This window comes from Octodon degus, unplaced genomic scaffold (genome assembly GCF_000260255.1).
Source record: "Octodon degus isolate 3935 unplaced genomic scaffold, OctDeg1.0 scaffold00139, whole genome shotgun sequence".
Taxonomy (NCBI): domain Eukaryota; kingdom Metazoa; phylum Chordata; class Mammalia; order Rodentia; family Octodontidae; genus Octodon; species Octodon degus.
This window is the reverse complement of record NW_004524715.1, coordinates 3647302-3657272: the sequence shown is the minus strand read 5'-3', so window position 1 is coordinate 3657272 and position 9971 is coordinate 3647302. Positions and strand designations below refer to the sequence as shown.

Genomic DNA, 9971 nt, shown 5'->3' with positions numbered 1-9971 from the left:
ACCTAACTAAAGAAGTCAAAGATCTTTTTCAAGGAAAATTGCAGTAATCTTAAAAAAGTGATCATAGAGGATTTCAGAGAATGGAAAAATATTCCATGCTCCTGGTTAGGAGGAACCAACTTTGTGAAGTGGCCATACTCCCAAAATTGCTGTACAGATTTAGCGCAATCCTTATCAAACTACTACCAACATACCTCACAGAGCTAGAGAAATCATTCCTAAAATTTATTTGGAACCAGAAATGTCCTAGAATAGCAAAGGCAATCCTGGGCAATAAATACAAGGCAAGAGGCATTACAATTCCTGACTTGAAATTATACTACAAGGCTACTGTGATAAAATAAGCATGATACAACAAAATAGACCTGATGATCAGTGGAATAGATTAGAAGACATTGCAGCCCCTATGAACACACTCAGCCACTTTATCTTTGACAAAGGGGCCAAACATATTCACTGGAAGAAAGATAGCCTCTTTAACAGATGGTGCTAGAAAAACTGGCTCTCTACATGCCAAAAACTTAAACTTGACCCAGGTCTATCACCATGCACTAAGCTAAAGTCAAGATGGATTAAAGATCGGAACATTAAAACAGAGACACTAAATCTGGAAGAGAAAGTAGGAGGAACTGTTGAAGACATAGGCGTAGGCAAAGAGTTCATGAACAAAAATCAAATTGCATGGGAAACACTTGAAAGAATTAACAACTGGGATCTGCTCTTACTGAGAAGTTTATTCACGTCAATAGAAATTACCAACAAAGTGAAATGACAACCCACTAATTTGGAAAAAATCTTGACAAATAAGTACTTAAACAAAGGTCTGCTCTCTAGAATTTATAAAGAGCAAAACAAAAAAAATAGGGCCCCAACATTTAAAGATTCAGTCCAGAAATGGGCACCTGAGGCGAACACACACTTCTCAGAGGATGAAATTAAAGAAGTGAATAAATATATGAAAAAATGGTCCACATCACTAGCCATCTGTGAAATGCAAATTAAAATGACATTGAGATATCATCTCACCCCAGAAAGAATGGCTATCATAAGGAAATCAACCAACAACAAATGTTGGAGAGGCTGTGAGGAAAAGGCAAACCTCCACTGCTGGTGGGAATGTAGACTGGTGCAACCATTATGGAAATCATGTGGAGACTCCTTTAAAAAGTTGGACTGGAATTCCCATTTAAGCCAGTTATTCCTCTCCTGGGAATTTTCCCAGAGGCCCTGAAAATATCACATCATAGTGATATATGTGTGCCTATGTTTATAGCAGCACAATTTGTGATAGCCAAATCTTGGAAACAACCAAGAAGCCGATCATCTGAGGAATGGATGAAAAAGATGTGGTATTTTTATACAATGGAGTATTACTCAGCTATAAAGAATGATAAACTCGAAGCCTCTATATTGAAGTTGATGCCACTTGAAGATATACTCATAAGTGAAATAAACCAGACAGACATGTGCAAATATCATATAGTTTACCTAGTAAAAGAACTTAAAAGAAGAAATATAAATAGAAAGATATAATACAAGTAAAAGGAAAGCAAGACCTGGAGAACTAACTAATTAAGGGAGGGAAAGGAGAAGAGTTAGGAAACATGACAGTGACAAGTCATTCACTTATATGTAGAAGATGGGCAAGGCAATGATCCTGAGAATCTCCAGAAGATTTTTGAATCTAGCAGTTAATTGGAAAGATTCTCATTCTGACTAACTATATATACTGATACCTGTGAACTAAGCAACTGCACTGAAGATGATAATCTGTAATAGTAGTTTCATGCTTGGAAGGCCTGTCATTCTGGTCTTCTGAATATAGGCTGCTTGTCATGACATGGCAGTTGCTGCTGTGCTGTCTCTCAGGTAGATGATTGTTCAAAAAGAAGTGGGTGGTGAATGAAGGCAGGAGACATGAAAAGGAATGTTGTGGGACTGTCCTGCTTCAAGGTTGTATATGGTTAGATTTTGAACTTACATGTAAATATAATAATTATATAATTCTTTATGCCTATTTTTAAAATATGTTCTAATTTTTAAATGTTTTTTCATCATATTCTGTAGGGACTTAAAATTCAGCATATAAATACTTGATGAAAAAGTTCTGTTCCATGCTATGCCAAAGATGTTGGATATTCAGACAGATAGTGAGGTTAAGCTTAACAGCCTAGGTTGTATGATAATGACAATAGGCTTCTCTTCTGGAGGGTTAACAACCTAAGTTTGCAGACCAAAATTGGAGAAAAAGGAGGGCGACAAGAAAAGCCAACATTTTGGCCCTAGCCTTCCAATGTCAATTAAGACTTAGGACATATGAGAACTTGTACGTAACGTCACGTAACTCAGTAGTGTCCCAAGTTTTCTGATCAAGGAGATTATGGGGCCAAAGAGGAAAGTGATGAGTGATGTAGAGTGTGCCTAAGGAGAGTCACATGGAGAGAAAACATTCTCTCAGGCTTTCACAGAGCGCACATTGGCCCAGCAGTGGCCGTGACTCATCCACATGGCTGACATTGACAAAGGTTCTACAATCTGAGGTACAGGATCTCAGAATAAATCCTGAGGGGATTTCATTTACCTTATCAGATCCAAAAGCTACAACTCTTGTTGCATTTGTCTTGCTTTATCTTGGTCTTAACCATCCAGCAGAACAGTATAAAAACAAAGTATAAGAAGTAAAGCTATGCTGTTACGTTGAGCTGTAGGGCACTCAGGTCAACAATTTCTGACATTGCCAGTGAAGCAGAAGACCCAATACTGTTATGGACTACTGGACTCTTTTAGAATATTTTGCTGAGTTTACACACCTATAATATTTAAATGATGGAACTTATTGAAAAAAGGGGATACAGATGAATGTTCATTTTATATCTGTAGGGGCCGGAGAGATGGCTCAGTAGAATAAATGCTTCCCTGGCAAGCACAAGAGCCTGAGTTCTATCCCTGATTCCAGAAGAAAAAAAAATTCAGCATTTTCTATCTGTGTATTCAACTTGTACTGTAACATCATGTAACTCAGTTCTGTCCCAAAATTTTCTGATCAAGGAGATTATGGGGCCACAGAGGAAAGTGATTGATGATGTAGAGTGTGCCTAAGGAGAGTCAAATGGAGAGAAAATATTCTCTCAGGCTTTCACAGAGAGCAAATTGGTCAAGCAATGGCTGTGACTCATTCACATGGCTGACACTTACAAAGGATCTACAAACTGCGGTACAGGGTTTCAAGTTAAATCCTGAGGGGATTTGACTGATATTGTCAGATACAAAAGTTACATTTCTTGTTGTATAGATCTTGCTTTATCTTGGTCTTAACCATCCACCAGAAAAGTATAAAAACAAGGTATAAAAAGTAAAGCCATATTAATATGCTGAGCTATAAAAGGCTCAAGTTAACAACTTCTGACATTGCCAATCCTATGGAAAACCCACCACTATTATGGATTACTGGACTATATTGGAATATTTTGCTGAATTCACACACCTACAATATTTAAATGACAATGGAATACCCATCTTTGCCAAAACTAAAGAAAAAAGGACCATTTTGCATCTGTATATTCAAAATAGGATAGATATACAGCTACTTTCTTTTAATTCAGTGAATAGAAAGATTTGTTCTAATAGTGTTTGTGAACAGGATATCATATCTGCATGTTGTACTATGAATAACTACTAAGACAACAATACGCAATGTATTAATTATTGAAACTGTCCTACTAATCGGTTTTGAAACTGTCTCATTGCTATTTGTTTCTCAATAAAATTATTTTAAAAAGAGACAGAAAGATGATACGGATATAGATATATCACAGTGATATAAGATCAAAAATATCTGACACTTTGTAAGTTTTAGAGTAACTATTCTAAAGGAAAGAAACAGCCAAAATAAATTTATGTTAAACTATAGATAAATAAGTAAAAATGAACTTTAAATATTCTCTCAAAGTGATTGAGAATTAAATGTATTCATTGTTTAAAGATATCTAAATTAATAAGATATATAAACACAATTGTTCAACAATTATTTTTTAAAAATCTATGGAAAGAGTTAATAGCTGTGACTTATCTGGTCTACTAATAGGCTTGTTTATATGACATAATACTTGTATTTTATAGAGATACTAAAAAAGATTGCTTGGTTTTCTGCAATAAATCTATACTGTCTAGCCTTTAACTGCTTAACAATATAGCTGTTTAAAAAATCATATTACTTTTACAAAAAAGCTTTAAAAAGTTTAAAAGCAAAGATTTTAGTTTTTCCCCCTACAGTATATGTTTTATGTTCTTTGCTAAATATACAATGTTCACATTTACATATGACACAGTCTAGGACAAACATATGATTTGTTAAACTACCGCTAATCTATACTAGGGTGGCATAGTTTTCTAAGGCTCTAAAAGTTATGCTTTTGTTGTAAATTGATCAGTGTTACAGTTAATTATGGTGTTATCTTGAGAAAGAAATGCCATGTGGATTAGCTCAGCATTGGGTGTATTTGGGTGACTGGCTTATTGAAGAATGCACTTGAACCCTGGATTTCTCCCTGAGAGACACGGATCTCCCTAATTCGTTATGGGGTGATGAGGGAGTGGGAGTCTCTGTTTTCTATTGTTTCTCCCAGCTGGAAGATAAAGCAACTCTCCTGGGGAGTATGTGCTCTCTGAATACTTCAGGGTGCCATAACTCCCTGGCTGGGCTGAAGAAACAAAACCATGGTGTCTCTCATTACATTACCCAAAGTTCCTCATTGGAGATGGTAGTGTCCACAGACAAGGGCATTGGATGTTTCCTCGTGCCTCTTCACAGCAGAAAATATGGGGTGTAGCTGGCCAATGGCTGTCTCTTACTCAGAGAAAGGCCCTGGCAGTGGCATGGTGTAGTCATACACCCAGTATCCAGAAAACTTGTACTCAGTTAACCTTGGGTTTTTCCCTTAGACAAGTTGGGTGAGTTAAAAGCATTGTTAATTATGACAACTATAATTCTAACTTTTCTCTTCTGACCTTCTTCCAAATCCCAGTTATTGAACATAGAAAAAGCCATAGTCAGCTTTTTGTGAAAGTAATGCGGGGACCCACTTGAAGTTTTTCATTAAACAGATGGGAGAGACCCATATACCCTTGAGACACAGGTGAAGATCTGAGAATAGGATCATCAAACATACCTCTCTCCTCTTTGGGGACCACTCTAAATACCACATTTTTTGTTTTCCTGAGATAGAGAATCATAAAAGTCTGAAAATACAGGATTTCAATCCACCTTCTATGTTTTAAGCAGAAACAGTTTAACTGAAAAGTAGTCTCATAATTTACACTGCCATCCTCTACCCATTCCTTGCCATTTCCTAGTTCATAGTGAAACAAACCCTCATTGAAATAATAATAACCTATTCCTTTTTGAAATTTGGACAGAATATCATGTCTACACCTTGTATTATGAATAACCACTACAAAGACAACAATATGCAATGTATTAATTATTGAAACTGTCCTACTAATCGGTTTTGAAACTCATTGCTATTTGTTTCTCAATAAAATTAATAAAAAATAAAATAGTAAATAAATAAAATTGGTAGTGTCAAACCTTTCAACTGACCAAGGATATTGCCTAATGATGAAGTCTGTTGAATCTTTGGGGAGTGGTTCATGCTTCCCAGTGGCTTATCTTGGGGGGGAAGGAAGGAGAGAGAGAGAGAGAGAGAGAGAGAGAGAGAGAGAGAGAGAGAGAGAGAGAACTAGGTCTCAGGTCCTTAACATGGAATCCAATGCTGAAGGATACAATGCTAAGGAGTGCACAAAGTGTCCCTTGTGGGACACACCTATTCACTAGGCAGGTATCTGTATCTAAAGCTAGGATGACACTGGCATCTTTCATAGAAGCACAGAAGAAATTCCTACAGAGGACCCTTTGTCTATGTACTTGGGTCCACTTACTCCTTAGAGAGTGGAAGTTGAGCCACTTGATGGCTCTCCCTGGTCCTTTCCCATGAGATTAGAGTAGAATCCTGCTGCATACAAACCACCACCACTGGGATCTCGTTAGCCACTGTTGAACCACTTGATTGTTTTACTTGAGCAGGTTGAAGCCAGTTGGGAAACAGTGTGTCAGAATTTCCTTAGGCATTTTGAATTACTTGATGGGTCTGCTTACACAGGGTACAACTACTTGAAAAACAATGTCTTGCATTTACCCTAGTTGTCAAAATCTTAGTACTTTGTTGAAGACAGTAGAGATGGAAATCTACTTTTTAAGAAGAAAGCTTTACAATTCTAGGAACAAGGAGCACTACATTTGACTCACAGTCACTTGAGTTAAGCTTTACTGAATGTTCTTTTGTTCTGCTTATGCCATTTCTAAATTACCTGCATTTTGAAAGGAAAAAAAAGAAATAACATAAGGAATAAACAATTGAAATGAAGAAAAGGAGAAGAAATAGGGGGAAAAAAGGAAGAGGGAAATATCATGTAAGTATAGACATAAGAAACCTAAGGTGAGTGTACTACTAATTTCTATCAAATTTTTATTTTGACCAATTTTAATATATGTAATCTGAGGAACTACACTGATGACAGCAATGTGCACTATAACAACCACAGTTGAATAGCTTTCACCTTGTTTTTCCAAAAATGTATATTATTTCTAATGTCTTATTGATAAGAAGAGTTAATATTTCATTGTTTGATTGCTCTTGCATGTTTATATCTAGTAATCTGAGCAACAAATTCAATATAAATATTCAATATAAATGTACAGTGTAACAACCTTTGTTAATTTTCTATTCCTGTTTTGAAATACTGAACTATTTTTATTTTATGTTGCTTTGTCTTTGCCTTCATTATATATTTGTGATTTTTTTCATTTTTAACATTAAAAAAAAGGAAGAGATCTAAAAACACATGTTGGAGGATGACCCAACATGGTCCCCGGACACATGACAAGACAGTAAGATGGCCACACATGTGAGAAGAAGACAAGATGTGGCCCTGACTAAGAGCCTGAGAAAAAATTTCCAATTTGGGGACCTAAATCACAGTTGAAACTTTGAGCATATGAAGAAGTGGGCTAGGAGGCTGTTCAGGTGGACTACCAAGTTGCCCACAGCTGTTTTTCCTTAAAAGAGTGAGAAAACTGAGCATAATACCACAGAGAACAAATCTAATGAGATCTGTTCTAATTAGGACAGGAAGACAAAAGGGCACAATAACAGGCTCTTTGGCTATTTAACTCATATCTACGTAGCGACCACAAGTGGGATGAGGAAAGATGACTAAAGGTAAACCCAAGGTGACCAGCTGGCCACCTACAGCTGAGGAAAAGAAAGACCACAAAGACCATGTACTCTTTCTTTTCTTTTCTTTTTTTACTGCACCCCAGACTTCTTTATTTAAAATCAAAGTGATGAGGGGATTAAAATCAAGAGCATAATTGAACTTCAGTTTCCCTCCCACTGGTTTCCCCAAATTCCCTGCCCCCACCCCTTGGGCTTCTAATTGCTTCTTTAGTGAATGAAGAACTTAACCCCAAAGCCCTGCTAGATTCCAGCTCCTTCAGAACTCTTCCCCATCCTCCACCTGGCATCCCTGTAAGGACAGTGTCACCTCAGCCTCAGTTTGAGTGCAAGGGAGACCCCAGGGTGGTGACAGGCCCCGGAGGAAAGGAAACAGGAGTAACTCGTGGTGAAAGGGGGACTTCCATAGCCTGGGGTGCCAAAGTGGTGCCCTGGGGCCAGAGGAAATGACACAGGGTCCCCTGGGAAAGAGGACCCCGCAGCCTTTTACTCCTCTCGCTGGGAATAGTCACTGCCTGATCTTTTGCCCTTTTGGCTCCAGTTACAGAACCATACTCGGACCACGTCCTTCTCCAGCCCCAGCTGCTTGGCACTGCGGCTGATCTGCTGCAGCGTGGGCTTCGGGCACTGCAGGAACATGTTCTCCAGGTTGCCTCTCACTTGGTTCTCAATGCTCCTCCGCTTTCTCTTGCGGGCCTGCAGGAAGCGCTCTGTTTTGCATCTCTTCTGTAGGTTCTCCTTGTCGTCGGCCTCCTCCACACATCTCTGCAGCAGGGGCCGCAGCTTGCACATGGTCTTGAAGCTGAATTGCAGCCCTTTGAAGCAGCAGATGGCCATCTGGCTGAACACCTTCCCAAAGATAGCACCCAGGGTGAGCCCCACATCGGCCTGAGGGTACCCCAGAGTGATCCACTTTTGCTTTAGCGGCTTGGCAAACTGCTCCAGTTCTTTCTGCACGGCGCTGATGTCCTGGGACTCCTCGGCGTTTGGCTCCAGCTTCTCCTTCTCTACCTCCACCGCACCAGGGAGGGCGAGGCCTCCCCTGAGCCCTCTCCACCCCAGCCCCCACCTCATCTTCGGGCTGCGTGCTCTCCATGCCACCTTGGGTTGCCAGGCCCATGCCAACCTGAGGTCTACAGCAAGCCGCCACCCCTCCACAGAACTCATATGGCTGGGGGCACAGAGGGACACCCCACACCTCGGGGTCCAGCCCCACTCTTGCTCCCCTGCACCCCTCCCCAGGAAGGCCTTGGAAGCCGAGCCAGGTCTGTAGGTCAACCCAGCCCGGCTCTGGCCCTCCGGGGCCATCACCACCTCCAGAGAAGGCAAAGTCAGAAGCCAGGGGTCCGGCAGTGGGAAGGAAGGAACTAGAGAGGCGGTCTGGAGAAATGAATCCCTGTACTCGTTCCACATTTATTAGGAAATACAGGAAATAATTCCCAGCACCATGAGAAATACCCTGCTTTACTCATCCTCAAGGAGAGAGACAAAAAGCAAAACTTTGTAGCACGTTAGAGAGAAAAAAGAAGGAACAATAACAAAATGTTCCCAAAGGCCCTTGCCTGTTCTGGCCGGCTCACCAAATGTGTTGCCAGGAGCATGGGGTGTGGGAGTCTCCTTCTGGGGGTGGTTCCTAAGGCCTTTCTGTGCTGAACAAGACTTTGTCAAGACAAACACGGAGAGTAGCAAAGTTTCATTAAAAGTTAAGAAAAGAAGCAGTCTTTGTAGAGCAACTTGGGACCAAGTAAAAGCAGGTAAAGAAGGGCATGCTATAGCTTGAGGGTGGACTGTCTGTGCAAGAGGAAACATGGTGGCAAAAATCCAGTGCACACTGTTCTCTCTTGTTTTTGGGTTTTTGTTTGTTTGTTTGTTTGTTTTGTTTTGTTTGCGGAACTGGGGGATGAACTCAGGCCCTTTCCCTTGCCAGGAAAGCACTTATTCCACTGATCCATCTCCCTAATCCCGCACACTGTTCTTTTTGTATCACCTCCTCCTCAAGCTGCTGTCAGGTATAGGTTAGCCCATCCCTAACCTCCTCAGGTTCTTACAAAATGTTCATGCTCAGGGCTTTGGAATTGTGACCTGGGATTTTGTAATGAGCAGCTCACACCTAATTCACCAACCTTATATCATTTTAATGAAATATTTTTAACTAGAGAAAATTTGCTCTAAGAAAATATTGTAAAGTTGCTCAAAATGTTATACACAGCGATAATATTAATCTTCATTTTTAGAACAAGACTTAAGATATTGATCCAGTCTATGTAAAACTTACAACAGGACTAAAAAAGAATTTTTACTTTTGTTAAAATAATTTGTTTTCTATTGTCTTTTGCAAGGTTTGATCAATTATGATTAAGTCTTAGCTAATTAATCTTTTTTTTTTGCAATCTAGTGTATGTTTTTATTTGTAATTTAAAAAATGCCAACTTCAAAAAGTTAGTAACCATTCTAGTTCTGATAGGTAACCAAACTAATTTCTATTTCACTTATTTGTTCATGAATTTGTTCACATTTCACTCTCCCATCTAAAGAAATAAGAAAGTAAGCTAGTCAACTACTGCTTACTTTATTTTTTTATTTTTTTTTCTTTTCAAAGTTTTATTGATAAACATATAGCAATGAGACAGTTTCAAATCAAATCGAAAGTACAGTTTCAACAAATAATACACTGCATAT

At 39.2% G+C, this 9971-nt stretch overlaps 1 pseudogene; it reads right to left on the bottom strand.

Annotated features, from left to right (window-relative positions):
• Positions 1 to 7609: 7609 nt before the first annotated feature.
• LOC101576821 overlaps positions 7610 to 9971 on the bottom strand; it is a 59753-nt pseudogene continuing 57391 nt past the window's right edge.